The sequence below is a fragment of the Varroa jacobsoni genome, unplaced genomic scaffold (genome assembly GCF_002532875.2).
Source record: "Varroa jacobsoni isolate VJ856 unplaced genomic scaffold, vjacob_1.0 scaffold_1191, whole genome shotgun sequence".
In the NCBI taxonomy this organism is placed as follows: Eukaryota; Metazoa; Arthropoda; class Arachnida; order Mesostigmata; family Varroidae; genus Varroa; species Varroa jacobsoni.
Genome location: NW_019214093.1, coordinates 163572 through 177334, shown reverse-complemented (window position 1 = coordinate 177334; position 13763 = coordinate 163572). Strand labels below are relative to the sequence as shown.

The window sequence follows — 13763 nt, the reverse complement described above, 5'->3', positions numbered from 1 at the left end:
CAATTTAATAAGAGGAACTAACAACATTCTTAGGTTTTTTTTTGCGGATTGAACGTGATGTATTTTTCAAGTATCCTAAAATGGATTAAAAGTATAAACTTTTAATTTGTTTCATACGTGCGAGTCTGAATTACCATATACTGCTCGACATAACTGCTAGCACTCTCTAGCTAGAAGCAACTTATAATACAGAAAAATAATTATTAGAGTACAACTAAAGCTGTAATTAAAAATAAAATTGAGCATTACAAAGCCGGGTCGGCTCGATTCCATCATTTTGTTTCCCCGTTCCATCATTTTGTTGTGTTTGTTTCCCCGTGTACACAACTAGCATCTCTATCTTTTTTTTTTCCGTTTTTCTCGCATCACACTCCCTACAGTCGTTAAGCGGAATTAGATTTTAGAAATCTGCCCGAAAAAAAACTGTGCGCCAATTTCTCTCCAGACACACTTTCTGGTGTACAGATTATTTTTTTGCTAAAATATGTTGATATAGTGCATTGTATTAGCGAAGGAAGATTTTAACTAAATTCTAGCAGGTCAAAAGTTTCCGTGAAGCCAGAACTTAACAAATCCGAAACAACTAACAGTTGGTAGTCTTTGAGATCGGGCATTACACAAATTTGAAGACTTACCTAGCAACCTTTGCGTTCTTCTATCTCACACAATCAACCAATATAAGCACGTTCTTATCATTTGATTTACTGCCCAAAGCTTTTGTGCACAGAAGTGATCACTGGCCGCATGTGCAAACTCGTGAATTTTCAACGTCTATTGACCCTAATCTAATAATAACACTTTTAACATCAACTGCACCTGTAATTAGCTCTAAGCTAATGTTGCTAAGGGTAGCAAATATAAATACCAACAATACAATACTTTAATTTGTTCACTCGTCATCGGTCTTTATTGTCTGGTTTATTTTTGGGGCTAGATCTTTGGCTTTTTCTCTGTCCGTCCTTCTCATCGACGCTCAAATGACGAGTCAGTCCCAAATTATGTTTTTTGTTGGCATCGTCGCTTACACATACAAATATCTCAACGCCCGACGCTGCGGTTTCTCCGAAGATTCGTTCATAGCTAAGGTCTGGTTTGTTGCTCTGTGTGAAAACGCGATAAGCATAGGCTTGCATCGCCGTTGGATCGTTTACGGCCGGTTGTTTTTCGTGTGTATGAAGTGCGTTCCTGCAGGTCCTGTTGACTAGCACGCATGTCTGCCGCACGTTGATGTGTTAGAGATAAATTCGAAGTAAATATGTTAATTTGCTGGTGGCAGCAAACAAAATCGCAGTGAAAGTGAGGAGAAACAAGTACAAGAGGCAATTGCACGAGTCAACAGCTTGTATCGGCTTGTAATCGTGGCTCCGTAAGCGAACGTGGGACGGACGCTTGTTCGCTAAGTTTAATTATGTACTTCAGATGCGTATCTTGTTAAATTAGCGAACAGTCACGGGTTCGAAGACGTCTAGCGCGTCCGGACAGTGTGAATGCGCTTGTTTTTCGCGCTAGACAGGCCTTGTTGTCCTAGTAGATTTTTTGGAACCAATAATAGATCATCTGAAACAGTGAAGACTAGAGTAGTAATGGTAACAATAATAATCAAGAATAATGATCGTAGGTACACCGACGTCTGCGGCGTTGTGCCTATTTTCAATGCAGCATGACGCAACATAACAGTAGCCGCGCTACGCGAGGCATCAGCGTTGTGAAGATGTCTAATCCCTAGTTGTCTCGTTGGCAACATTTCTGTACCGCGAAATAGCACTCTATATTTTTTACGTAACACCTTTTATAGAATAAAAACAAGACAAAAACATCAGAGGTACAGCGCTGCTAACGGGGACAATTCGAATACTGGCATACTGCACCGCACGTACACCGGGTTTTTGATATTTGAATATTTTATCTGTGTTTCCCTTTATGTGGCTAGTGATGTTATAACATAATTTGAGCTTTTCTCCAATATTACCACGTACCGTCGACAAATAAAAGCGACCTATAATAAATGACCGCCGTACGCTAATAATACAACAATTACCTAATTATGAATTTATTTAATGCTGTCCAATCATAGGAAAAACTATTCGTCTGTTTGTCCAGTGTTTGTATAGTATCGATGCGCTAGCTCTGCGTGAGCCTTCGCCGTACTGCATCACGACTATGCCACTGATAACAATCCTCGATGTAGCCCCATCGGGCCAAGTTAAGGACGGCATTGCATAACACAGTCGGTCGTGCCAATAGGCGTTCTCAATATACTTTTTTAGCGGGCTGGACCACTTAATGTGCGGAACAGAGTGTGCTGAAGTCCGATCGAAGTACACCCGCTTGATAGAATTGCGCAGGAAAGGGAAGTGAGAGGCATATTATGAATGGCTAACGTCATTCTGCCATAACCAAAAGGCCGTAGCCAAAGGAAACTAAAACAAACAGCAGAATCCTAGCTGCTAACTACCTGATTCGTATTCGAAAACAAGAAAATTCACTTGTCCTTCGGGTCCTTTTCAGTGCAAGACATTTACTTTGGCAGCAACAGCCTTTTTGTGAGTAGATACTGTTGACGTCATATTAAGTTGATGTGATTATTATTGATTTAATAGTCCTCCATTTTACTTCGCCAGATCAGAGCTCAACCGGAACGAACGTAATTGAGGCGGACTAATTGCTTTTGGTAAATTGCATGTGTTTTGCGCATCAGCTGGAAGTCCAGGGCAACGGTGAGGAATCAAGAGTTTATTTTAGCATTTGTAGGCGTATGAAACATGTCTCATAATAACCAAAGTAACGTAAATAGTCACACTTTAGTCAAGACTAAGCTCTGGAGATACGCTTGCTGCATTCGCGGCAAGTAGAGCAGAGGGAATGAAAACGGTTTTGCAAAAAGACACAGGATAACAGGCAAAGTGGGTGCAGCAAAATACCCACTATACCAGGATAGAACATCTGGCGAACACGTCTTGTATGATATGCTTTGAATAGATAGAATGGATTTATCCCGCGTAAATCAGCAGCTATGGTAAAGCACACGCATCATTATGATAGCAATACTACACGAGACAATTCCAGTTTTTTTTTTCAATACTAATAGTTTGCGTATGTTTTTTCTTGGTAGCGAGATATTTTGGGAAAATACTTATAGCTTTGTTTTTGCATCTTATTACGTGGAAATTGGACCGTGATCTGTCACACGTGTTTAAGGAAGCCTTTTTATGATTTGACGAGAATCAGTTGATACGTTTAGGCATACGTAAACAAAATCGACCAGCTAACGCCGCTCAGATCGCTTAATCGTGCTATTCTATTATTATTATATTATATAACCATTATAGGTTAATGTCTGGTAAAAACGTTCTTTCTGCTAAGTGATTCCTACGCTTAGCCGGACGCCCAAATGTGTCCAAAACAATCCATACTAAGTCGACGTTATTTATTTGCTTAGTCACACTTATCGTGTGGCACATGCCGTTGGCGGGACTTGAACCAGCCTAAATCAACCATTTACTAATCATGGACCTTAAGGGAAGAATTGAGGTTCAGTCGGTGATTATCTCGGCAGAAACGATTCCACGCGTCGAGGTTGAGTTTCACGCTCGACCCTTAACGGTGCCAAGCATACTTAGGCTGCATTGCTCAAACCCTCTTGAAAAAGAAAGCACTATAATACGTCAAAGAAAAAAACAAAGAAGAGTTTTACCGGACTACAAAAAATGGCCCGCTCCATATAAATGAGTCAGAGAAAATAAGGCAGCTATCTGCTCCTATTCGTTCACTATTACTTTTGAGTGACAGGCGTTACGCGATCTTATTCCACGAGGTTCCACAGATTATTAAGGGTCAGCGGCGCTTATTCGTCATTTTTTTTGTAGCGAGATAAAGAAGGACACGTCTTGTGATAATTAATTATTGGCTGTTACTATCTAATCATCGTGACAACTAACGGCGGTCAAGCGCGGGTATGAGATGGACTCAAACAAGGAGACCAAAAACCTGTTCGTTTATTGTTCGTTACTGTGCGCCTGTTGCGCCTCGAGTGGCATAAAAAGCCAACTTTTACAATCGACAAATTGAGTGTTGATAGTCACAGACTCCACAACGATGTCAACTTCATCTTTATGCTAGTTGATGTCGACGCAGTCGATCTCGACCGGCGCACGATGTGGGGCCCACCTGACGTTTATTGCTAGATTGAACTTTTATCCAGATTCCGTTACTTTTTACGTTCCATGACGTACAGATGGCCGGCGAATAAAAAACGCTACCAAATATCAGCCACTTTTCCAGCTGATCAGTGGACAATAAAAATTCGTTTATTTTACTCGCGAAGCTCTACCGCAAGGCTTCTCTATCTTCCGTTCCCGCCGTGACGATTTCCTACGCGAATTGTTCAACCATTACCAAGTGGTACAAGTCCGATATATTGACAGTTGGTTAGCCAGATCGATGTCAGCGAGTCTTGAACGGGTGAGTCTGGTAAACGGTGTTCGGTGTCGTCGCAGTTGCTTCAAGCTAGCTATCGAGCACCACAGATTCATCGGCCATTGCTGCTATTACAACCAACGATAGCGTGATTGAGCCGACCAGCAGCTGGTAAACTGTCGAAGATATAATCTAGTAAAACACTTATTGAAGAAGAAAATAGAGCATTCCTTTCCGAAAGGTGCATGTTAGCCGTAAACCGAAGAGCGAATTGTATACGAATTGGTGCCCCGCCTGCCCCTCCTTGCTATCCGGGCGTTCAATGCACCGACCTACTCGTAAAGACCCTACGCATCTGACATGATGGCGCTTCGTGGCGTGATTAAGTGACGAACAATCGATGGCCCATACGATAGAAAAACGAAGGCAAAAAGGAATAAGCCTCGACAAAAATTAGATGATGAACAAGAGCGCAAATGAGCAACAGGAGAACAATTGGAAAAAACGGGAGATTATTAGGTCAGGGGAGCAATTTTTTTTCCGTTGGTGCGTGTTTGTTAAGCCCCCGCTTGTAGCGGGCTGGTGTTTAATGAGAGCGAGAGAAAGAGATTTTAATTAGAATAGCTAAATGAAAGTTTCACTGAATTCGCCGATCAATGCAGTGAAGAGATGATTAGTATTCTTTATAGTAAGCGTGATCTACTACAGCTAATCGCATTGTTAAGCGGCCATTGGTGCGTACTATTGAGTGAAAGACGAGCGATGACATAATGTCGGATCCATACAATGTAATATAGGATATGCCTTTGCTAAAATTGGCTATCGTCTAAAATTGGCTCAATCTGACGGAAGATTATCGACAAAATGAAATTTTACCGCTTTTTGAGGCATATATTTTGAAAGGAAAAGTAAAAAACGAAGCATTTCCGGTATAATATAATCTCGACGACAACGCATTGTGCGCCAGCCAATATCTATGGCTGATTTTCAGTTTGGCTAACAATAGATATGGAAGGTGATATGCACAATGGCATCAAATTTATCGCCAATGCCCTGAAAGCGAAAGCCGCGTGCTGTTGCGGAGGGGCGGGGGGGGGCTTTTGGGGAAAGGCCGGCCAATGGCCTTTTTCGTGGACGCTGTTAGAGACAGCGAAGTACGATTTAAGTTAGTGTGCAAACGTATTCGCGGTAGACCTTTATCTTCTTTCATATATGTGTAAGCCTTTCAGCGGCAGTGGGAGAATTGAACAATAATTTAGACATGGCGGCCCCTCTAGACATGCTTTGTCTTGTCGAAGGGGGGCTTTCTTTAGCAGCCAAGGTCACAGCTTCTAGGGACGCCTTGAACGGCGCATCGCCATAACTTCCATGCAAATAAGTGCACAGGCCCGAATTACCACTTGCTATTGTGGCGCCGAGTAAAGCTAATGATTATGTTGTATTTGAGCAAATCGTGACGTCAGCATGTATCGAAATACGAAGGCGTTTTGCCGAGTAGAGGTCTTACGTTTTTAGCTCGAATAAAAGTATAAGCTATGAAATAGAAAATTATTCATTGGCAAATGTGCGCCTTTCAGATTTAGCTATGAACATATAATGGATAATTTCATGAATCATAGTTTAGAAATTGCTGTCGTTCTGCGTTCTGACGAAGACTTCACATGGCCTATGTTTGTATTTATATGGTTCTTAGGCTAAAAGAGAGGTTGGTTTGCCCAGATTGATTTATGGTACACTAGTCTGTTAGGCGGAGTACGATAGAGCTTCGTGAAGCTGAACGACTTGGGACGTGGCGTTCTTTAGACCATACTCAAGTGTAATCTTCTAGGTGCGGATTAAAAGGAATCCCAATCCAGCTTCGTTCGTGTATCAGCTCCGCGTGCTTATTCTCTCTCGATGTTGTGCTTCGTTTCCCATCTTCCCATCTGTGCGCCGACAGACGTATAGCACATTCTAACATTGCGACTATATGTAATTATTTTCATATTATTATTGAGTTTATAATTACTTTTTACGCTTTTAGCAATCGTTATTTGTAGTCATGAGTGAGAACAGGTGGCAGGTCGCTGTCTCCCTTCGTAACCATTCATTCATGAATGCCCGAACAGACGAGTTAACTTAATATGGGTTACAAGGTCACTTAGACTTAACATTATTTCATATAATATGTGACTTGCGTTTTTACAGATCTCCCGCACAAGACCTTGCTATTATCTTCCTGTTAATTCATAAACGAACGAGCAGTAGACAGCGGAAATACAGATCTGTGCGCATGTAGCTTCACGGGCAAGCCCTAGTATCACATGCTGCCTAACACATGCAACCTGAAAAGTAAAAACTGAAAGCTTTATAATAATGATGATATATGAGGTAGGAAAACGGGTACAATTTACTTCGCGAGAACTTCCTCATCCGCGCACTTGATTCCGTGATGATCTATTACCTGAGCCACATTTTTTCCAAGCGGGCTAAAAGTTAGCTGGAATAAAAGTAAATTTATGTTCATAGTTTGTAACTAAATGTTACTTACTCACTGGTTTCTATTAGTGCCATTGCACCCGTGTAAATACCAGTTGTTTATATACATAAAACAGCGCAGAAATTTGCTGCGGTTTGACCCTGTTTCGAACGCCGACCATAAAACTACGTGAATTTTGCTTTCGAGAAATCGCTACTTCGGACATAATGCTTAGCATACGTGCAACGAGCTTACGCCAGCCGATACATTAAAGGGCCGCTTAAACGAAAATTGCGACACATAACAATGGGTCGCGCTTACAATACGGAACACGTATAGGTACTTCATTCACGGATACGGTGTGAAGACCACAGCTGATTAAATTGACAGTTTCGGGAATGATGGGGTGCAACTCTCTGTGCATCTAAGTACGCAGATCAATCTATAATACCAGCGATAAGTGGGCTTATTAATGTAATTGCACACTACGCTGGCGAAATATCAGTCGGCTACAATCCCATCACCACCAACAAGGCAGTAAATTCGAGAAAGTTCCAGCTAACGCCTTACTACACAAATGGTACTATATTGCCAGCAGTTTATCATAAAAAATAATAGTGACCTAGCGAGTTAGACGTCGATTGGCTACAAGTAGAAGCTCACGTTTGACGGAGTCAGCCGCAAGGTTAAGCGACAGATAACTGTTAACATTTACGTCACGTTTATATATATATATATATACGAATTTTATACTCATATTGCAATCTAGGCGGTCTATTTGGTATCGTTTGCAATCATTTAGCAACAGTCTATGCCAGGTCGTACCTATCTGTGATAATAAGTTAACAACTATGGGAACGCTGGGTGCGTCACATAGAATTTCCTCACTCTCAACAACGTCTCTAGTAACTGTTGCGTAGAATGACTCTACTATCAACAGGTTCCCTGGCGTTCTTCAAACGCGGCTTCAAAACCTTCTCCAGTGTCCAGTTTTGTCATTACGATCGGCTGATTAGCAATGTTCTCTTCATAATGGGTTAAATGTTTGATTCTTCGCTACGTCCGACCGGATCGAACGACAAACCCCAGACAGATCTCGTTTGGTAACTATATCACTTGGCCGAAGATGCTAGTGTTGTTGGGCTTACCCACCCACTCGACAGAAGCTTAGGCAATTTCTCTTTTTTACTCGTCCAACCGCTTTGATCATTCAACGTACTGCGTTCATATCAATGATTTCATGTGTGTATTAAGTAAAATCAATAAGTGGTTTCAGAAAGGATCTACACGCGATTCATATAGGGACCGTTATACGCAGGCAGGCAGGCAGGCGCATATGTGACGCTCAATTAAAAGTAGTTTTTCACATGAAAATTAATAATTGTATCTTTATGTTGCAGCGGTATAGGTAATAGCTAATAATAAATTCGATTTGATAATTTCACGTTTAATAAATAATACCGAAGAAGTCCGAAAATAATACCGAAGAAGGGTTGTATTTCGGTGAGTTGACGGCGTACGTTTCCAACAAAAACTAAACACAGTGATCACTCTTAGTATTAAACGTACGTCCCACTTGCTCCAACGTGTATGTTTCTTATAAAAACAACCTATTCCATCAATGATGTTCTAAATGTTCATCGTATACCAGTGCTGATCGTCGAGTATTTGTCCAGTTTTTTTTTTTAATCCATTTCATATTTTCTCTCCATCTTGCTTAACTATTTTATTCAATTAAATTTATTACGGGTTGTTCGCGGTGCTTTCTCTGCCATTCTGACTGATACTGTGGCACGCTTTCCTGTTTCGGTCCGTTTCAGGTCATGGCAGTTTCACGATGTTAAAAAAACTTCCGCGCACATCTCGAATCGCCTCGCCTCAGACAAATAAACGAGGGTAGTTTTTACCTCTTATTTCAAATCGTATTTCCCTGTTTATTTGGCAATAGCAATAGCCGACTGGGAGTAAACACCGGTACAAATTCTATTCTATCGACTGTTGCGGATACTACGAGTGATGCCCATCTGGAATAAGCAGCTGGCCCCTTATGACGTTGTTTTTTTTCACAATGTTTATGTTGGGTTTACGTTCCACGATCATACAGGCCTATACCCTCCCACAAGGGTTCGCAGCCGTACGAAGCTGCTATCGACCCACTTGAGTTGACAGGCGATAAGGGTCCTGTCGTTGAGATCGCTGATGCTTTCTTGAAATCGTGTGCATGCGCTGTGTGTCTTTGTGTGCGTTTATTTTGTATGTTCAGTAAACTTACTATATTTTCATCCTTTAAAAGGCTTAGAGTATTTTTTCAATAACCACAGTATTACAGTGTCGATCAATACGGCAGTCGTAAGCCGGTATCAACAATCCAGGAAACCTACGAATCGAACCTCGAAAAAAAAATTGGTATCCGGTCAACATCTATTTACTTCTATTTGATCGCGTTTGGTTAAAATAATAATAATAATAGTACCAACAAAAAAAAAATCATGACAGAGACGTTAACGAAACGGTGAAGGCCCCTAAATAGGTACTTACTGGGAAAGTCTCCTGATACTTTAAGAGTCTCCACGTTACTTTTTTCTTAATTCCTATTTTTGCTACATGTTACTCTCCTGCTACCTTAACAGATTGAAAATAACGACTTTTGGACTTTTTAAAACTGTTAAAAGACGTCCTCCCCATCCCGTATAAATTTAAAGGAAAACAAAGAGCAGTAACTTAAAAACGAAAGGGTCCTTGGGCATTCATTTTATCCGCATGTTCTCTTTCAAGTACGAATCCTGATAAATGAAGCAAGCAGTTACTGCATGGTAAACTGCTTGTTGTCTTTTCGAAAATTAAAAGGCTATCTTGTTAAACAACACGTGATCGACTCTCCACCAGTAGAACCAATTGCGGCGGTCAGCCACCACATGGCTGCTTAGCTGGCTTCGTCGTCCAGAGATCTGTTTTGTAAGAGTGAAAATAATGATCGCAAAGCACACAAAGCTTACGTCTTGGGGGTTTTCGTCGTTGGATCTATCCATGGGCTTGTTTTCGATGCGTTTGTATTACACTTGAACTTATACCGTCACTTGACCTCATCTCCTCATTCGACAGTCATTCATCTTCTGCCTTCTTACCGCCGTCATGCTGAAGATGAAATCAGTGGATGTCTCGCATCGTTAAATGAGCTCGTGCAACTCGAACGGCGCTCGTATACGTCGGGGCGACGGCCCCAGCAACGTAGCGATCTAACTGACGTTGCCGTGGCCAATGCATGACAATGTTGATGCCATGACCAAAGGAAAACTAATGCTGTTGTTACTTAATAGTGATACGTAATGCAATAATAATAACAACATGATTTATCTACAGGTGTAGACAGAGAGTCATTGTGTTCGCTTATAATTTTCGCGATTTCCGCCTCTTCGTTGAACGCTTAATCGTAACGGGCTGCATTACGCCGTCGCTGAACTGCAATAGTGAATAAGATAGCAGCGCACAGGTGTGTACAGTGTGTACAACGGCGAAGGTGTGCTTGCTATAAATGTCTGTAAGATCAAGCTCAATGTAAACTACAATACAAAATTTTGACTAATAGGCGACTAATAGACATGAATAGATAACAAGGTATACGTGATACCTTTATCTAGCTATGGTAAAGTCTGTTTGGTGTTAACTTCTATCACAACTCTCCTATTAAACCCGTCTGTTATATAATACAATGGACAATCTAATTGGCTAGCGCTTATTATTGCCCTATTATGTCACATCCTTTTCTTCGTACATGTATTTTTTCAAATTAATAAATCTGTCATTTACTAAGAGTAATGCAGCCTTATCGTTAGTCTTAACGCTAAGAAGACTCGCAGTGGATAGATTATGTAACCATTATCGACACGGCCAACTTGCAAAGATGATTTCTTCATCGCGTTTTCGGACCATTTACTCTATTGGCCATTGTGCAGTTTATGCATTGTTGTGATTACGTCAAACTCTTCTTGAGTCAAAATAAAGAACGCTAGCATATCTTAGAAAAAAAAATATATTGTGCTTTAGTCAACAGAGATATTTTATGGAAGCAAGCGTACTAACACATGTGGTGTATTCTATTCGTGTCACATGAATTGTAGGTAAGGCCTTTATAGGCCACGATTTGACTTAAATCTCTATTGAAGGGCTTGCATCAGTTTAGATAATAAAATTAAATAACTGTCCGATATACGGCCGTTCACCCCAAGTTATCTGTCAACCTGTAGATGATACAAACAGAATAATAAGAAAATAATTCATTTAGAAAGCTCATTTTCATTTTGGTTTTCTTTTTGCGCCCAACCGGTACCATAAGTTGATGTAGGTAGATATCAATGTTGCGTCGAACGCCTGTCAAGCTATTCACCAGTAAAGCTAGAATATATGTACTTACTTACTTGTGGCTGTAACGCATGCCAAGACGATTTACAAGACGACGCGCGCGAAAAGCATGCGATATCGCGTAACACAAAGCTCCCATACATACGTATCGAAACGGGCATAAGCGACTGTCGTTTGTCAAGAAGTTTTGCCCCATAAAAAGTACGTTGATACTAGCCAATCCGATGTGTTTGGCGTTTTACGAGGAACAAAATCATCGCACCGGCGGCTTTCTATGTTACGTCCCCTTACGGTACGTTCGACTCGCTGCTGTACGCTGCGATCCTTCTCCGTCGTTCACGGTTGATTCTTGTGTCTGAGTTGGTCGCGTCTATGCGAAAAAAACACCATCTACCGGGTGATCGGCAGCGCTCGCCACCGGAGTTATGTCATGCTCGAGCTGTATGACGGAGCTGGCGATGAACCGTTTTAGTGTGAGCCTACACTGTTCAGCGATCCAGTGGTCGAATATTCCAACCAGTGGAACTGAGCGGCATTTGGCGCTGTGTGGAGCCGCTTTTTTGGCGGGTTGACAAACGCCGCTCGCGGCACGGTCGTGCCTTGCATACGTGCATGACTTTCATTTGCAACGTCTGTATTGAAATGTCGTGCGGCTGAGATGCTGGGGAACTAGATGGGTCATCGGGAACGGGCCTCCGGACCGATGGGTCGGGTAACCGATAGGGGGCACCGAAACGCTCGATTTGGCTTACTTTTTGTTATGATGCGGCACTTTTTGCCCACAGCGCGAGTGTCGTGTTCATCCAGTCCCTTCTAATCCAGGATCTGGGGTATTGGAAGAGCCATAAATCTTCGGACACTGAGGTTCATGCTATTGTACTATGTATGTTGCAATCGTGTTAACAGCAGCGATGGGGCGAACATGGTAACAGCGGCGAGCCGGGTTCATATATAACAATGGAAGTCACTTGATCGATTTAAAATTTACATCTATTTTAATGGCTGTTTTACGCTGTGGTGGTCGTGCTGATTAGTTGCCCTTAATCAATGACTAAGCAGTTAGCCATAGAAGTTGCGACAAAATTTATAGACGAGAATACTGATTGCATGCGGAATTTTTATATTGAACGTAAGTTCATTCAGTCGATCGTTTATTTGTGTGCTATTATAATTAGGGTCCGGACAGGGGCCTTGTGCCGTTCTTTACCTACAACATGGAACCGTAAATCGAGTGGGGTAATAGTTCGGTCGGTTTTAACTAATGTTATTCAGAGACAAATAACTAATTTTTTTCTAAATTCATACGACGCATCATTAAGAAATCGCGGGACACTTTGGACAAATAAAATCATAACATGAAAATTATGATATAGATTGGAACTCAATAAGCTAATTAACTAAGCGAAAACTTCCTACAGTAGAATAGAAAGTAACTTGTGCGTTACTTTTTATGAACAAATATTACTCATGAGAAACTTTTGGAGTTGCTTGTTGGCCTCGAATCACCTCATTATCTCGGTAGAGTCAGATTTTGCTGGCCGGATAAACGGTGATACCTTTAAGACTACAATTTGCATCGAAACGTCTTTACAGGTAGCTAATCTATGAGGTGTGCATACATACATACAGATTACTAGACGAACGTGTATTTTGTTATCTATGAGCTAAAACGACGGCCTCGTTATTGTAGTACAACCATATAATTTTTCTAATGGAAATATATGATTATATAAATTATCGCTCGGTCACTTAGGTAAACTAAGTTACACAAGCGGCACTTGATTGTGGCTTGGGCTAGCAATGAAAAAAAAAGTAGTCAGAATCACTTTTTTTTTTGGTATCTTCAGTTCCGTTGTTCGCTATAGCATGCATATATCCACTGTGCACATGTCCTGCTGTACGTAGCCGGGCAGTTGGATATATCAGTTCTGTTTAGCGCACGTACGTTCGCCCATTAGGGCACCTTGCATCTACACTAAAAATGATTAGTATTAGTCACTGATAAGCCATACTTATCGTAATCTATAGTTGAATACAGTGTAATTCTGTCCACAAACCTTGGGAAACTAGCGTGGTTCTAGAAAAATAAGGCCCTTCTACTGCTTTGCATCATTTCATCATCAGTTTTTTTAATAAGACACAGCGAGGTTGAATAACTTCGACTTTTTCACGCTACTAGGTAAACGATATTTTACCGATTTCTCTTGCGGCCAAAAATCATAGCCAGCACCTGATAAGCTGTGAGAGTGTCTAGTCTTCGCTCCAGGGCCACTACCATTCAGGTAAGTGACGACGCACAGATGTCCTGCACAAATCAAGCAGGTCATTAAGACGTAACGTGCAGACGTTGCAGCACGTGCCCTGTGCAGTCAACTGTCAGATGTTCGTAGCGATTCTGTAGATTTTGGATATCTACTGAATACTTCATAGTAAAAATTGCGTATACAGTTTGACTTCGAATCACGATAGAGCATATTCAACTCCTGCTAATCACGTTCAAGCTCGGCCAATGAGACCGAATGTAAATAAA

The 13763-nt window shown here is 41.3% G+C and overlaps 2 long non-coding RNA genes across 7 annotated transcripts in view; one reads left to right on the top strand and one right to left on the bottom strand.

Annotated features, from left to right (window-relative positions):
• Positions 1-879: 879 nt before the first annotated feature.
• LOC111267461 (uncharacterized) lies at positions 880-11785 on the bottom strand. Of its 2 annotated transcripts, none has more exons than XR_002684631.2 (2): positions 11286-11785; positions 880-1557 (listed from the first exon to the last, which is right to left on the bottom strand). It is a non-coding gene; the product is annotated as an uncharacterized LOC111267461 (long non-coding RNA). The 2 variants fall into 2 exon arrangements; XR_002684630.2 differs by having other exon boundaries at positions 11290-11785.
• Positions 1569-13763, top strand: part of LOC111267460 (uncharacterized) — a 32428-nt gene continuing 20233 nt past the window's right edge. Inside the window, exons 1-2 of one of the 5 annotated variants that reach the window (XR_002684629.2) lie at positions 1569-2543; positions 2627-2717. This is a non-coding gene — a long non-coding RNA (uncharacterized LOC111267460). The other 4 variants (XR_002684628.2, XR_015313821.1, XR_015313822.1 and 1 more) reach the window with 4 other exon arrangements.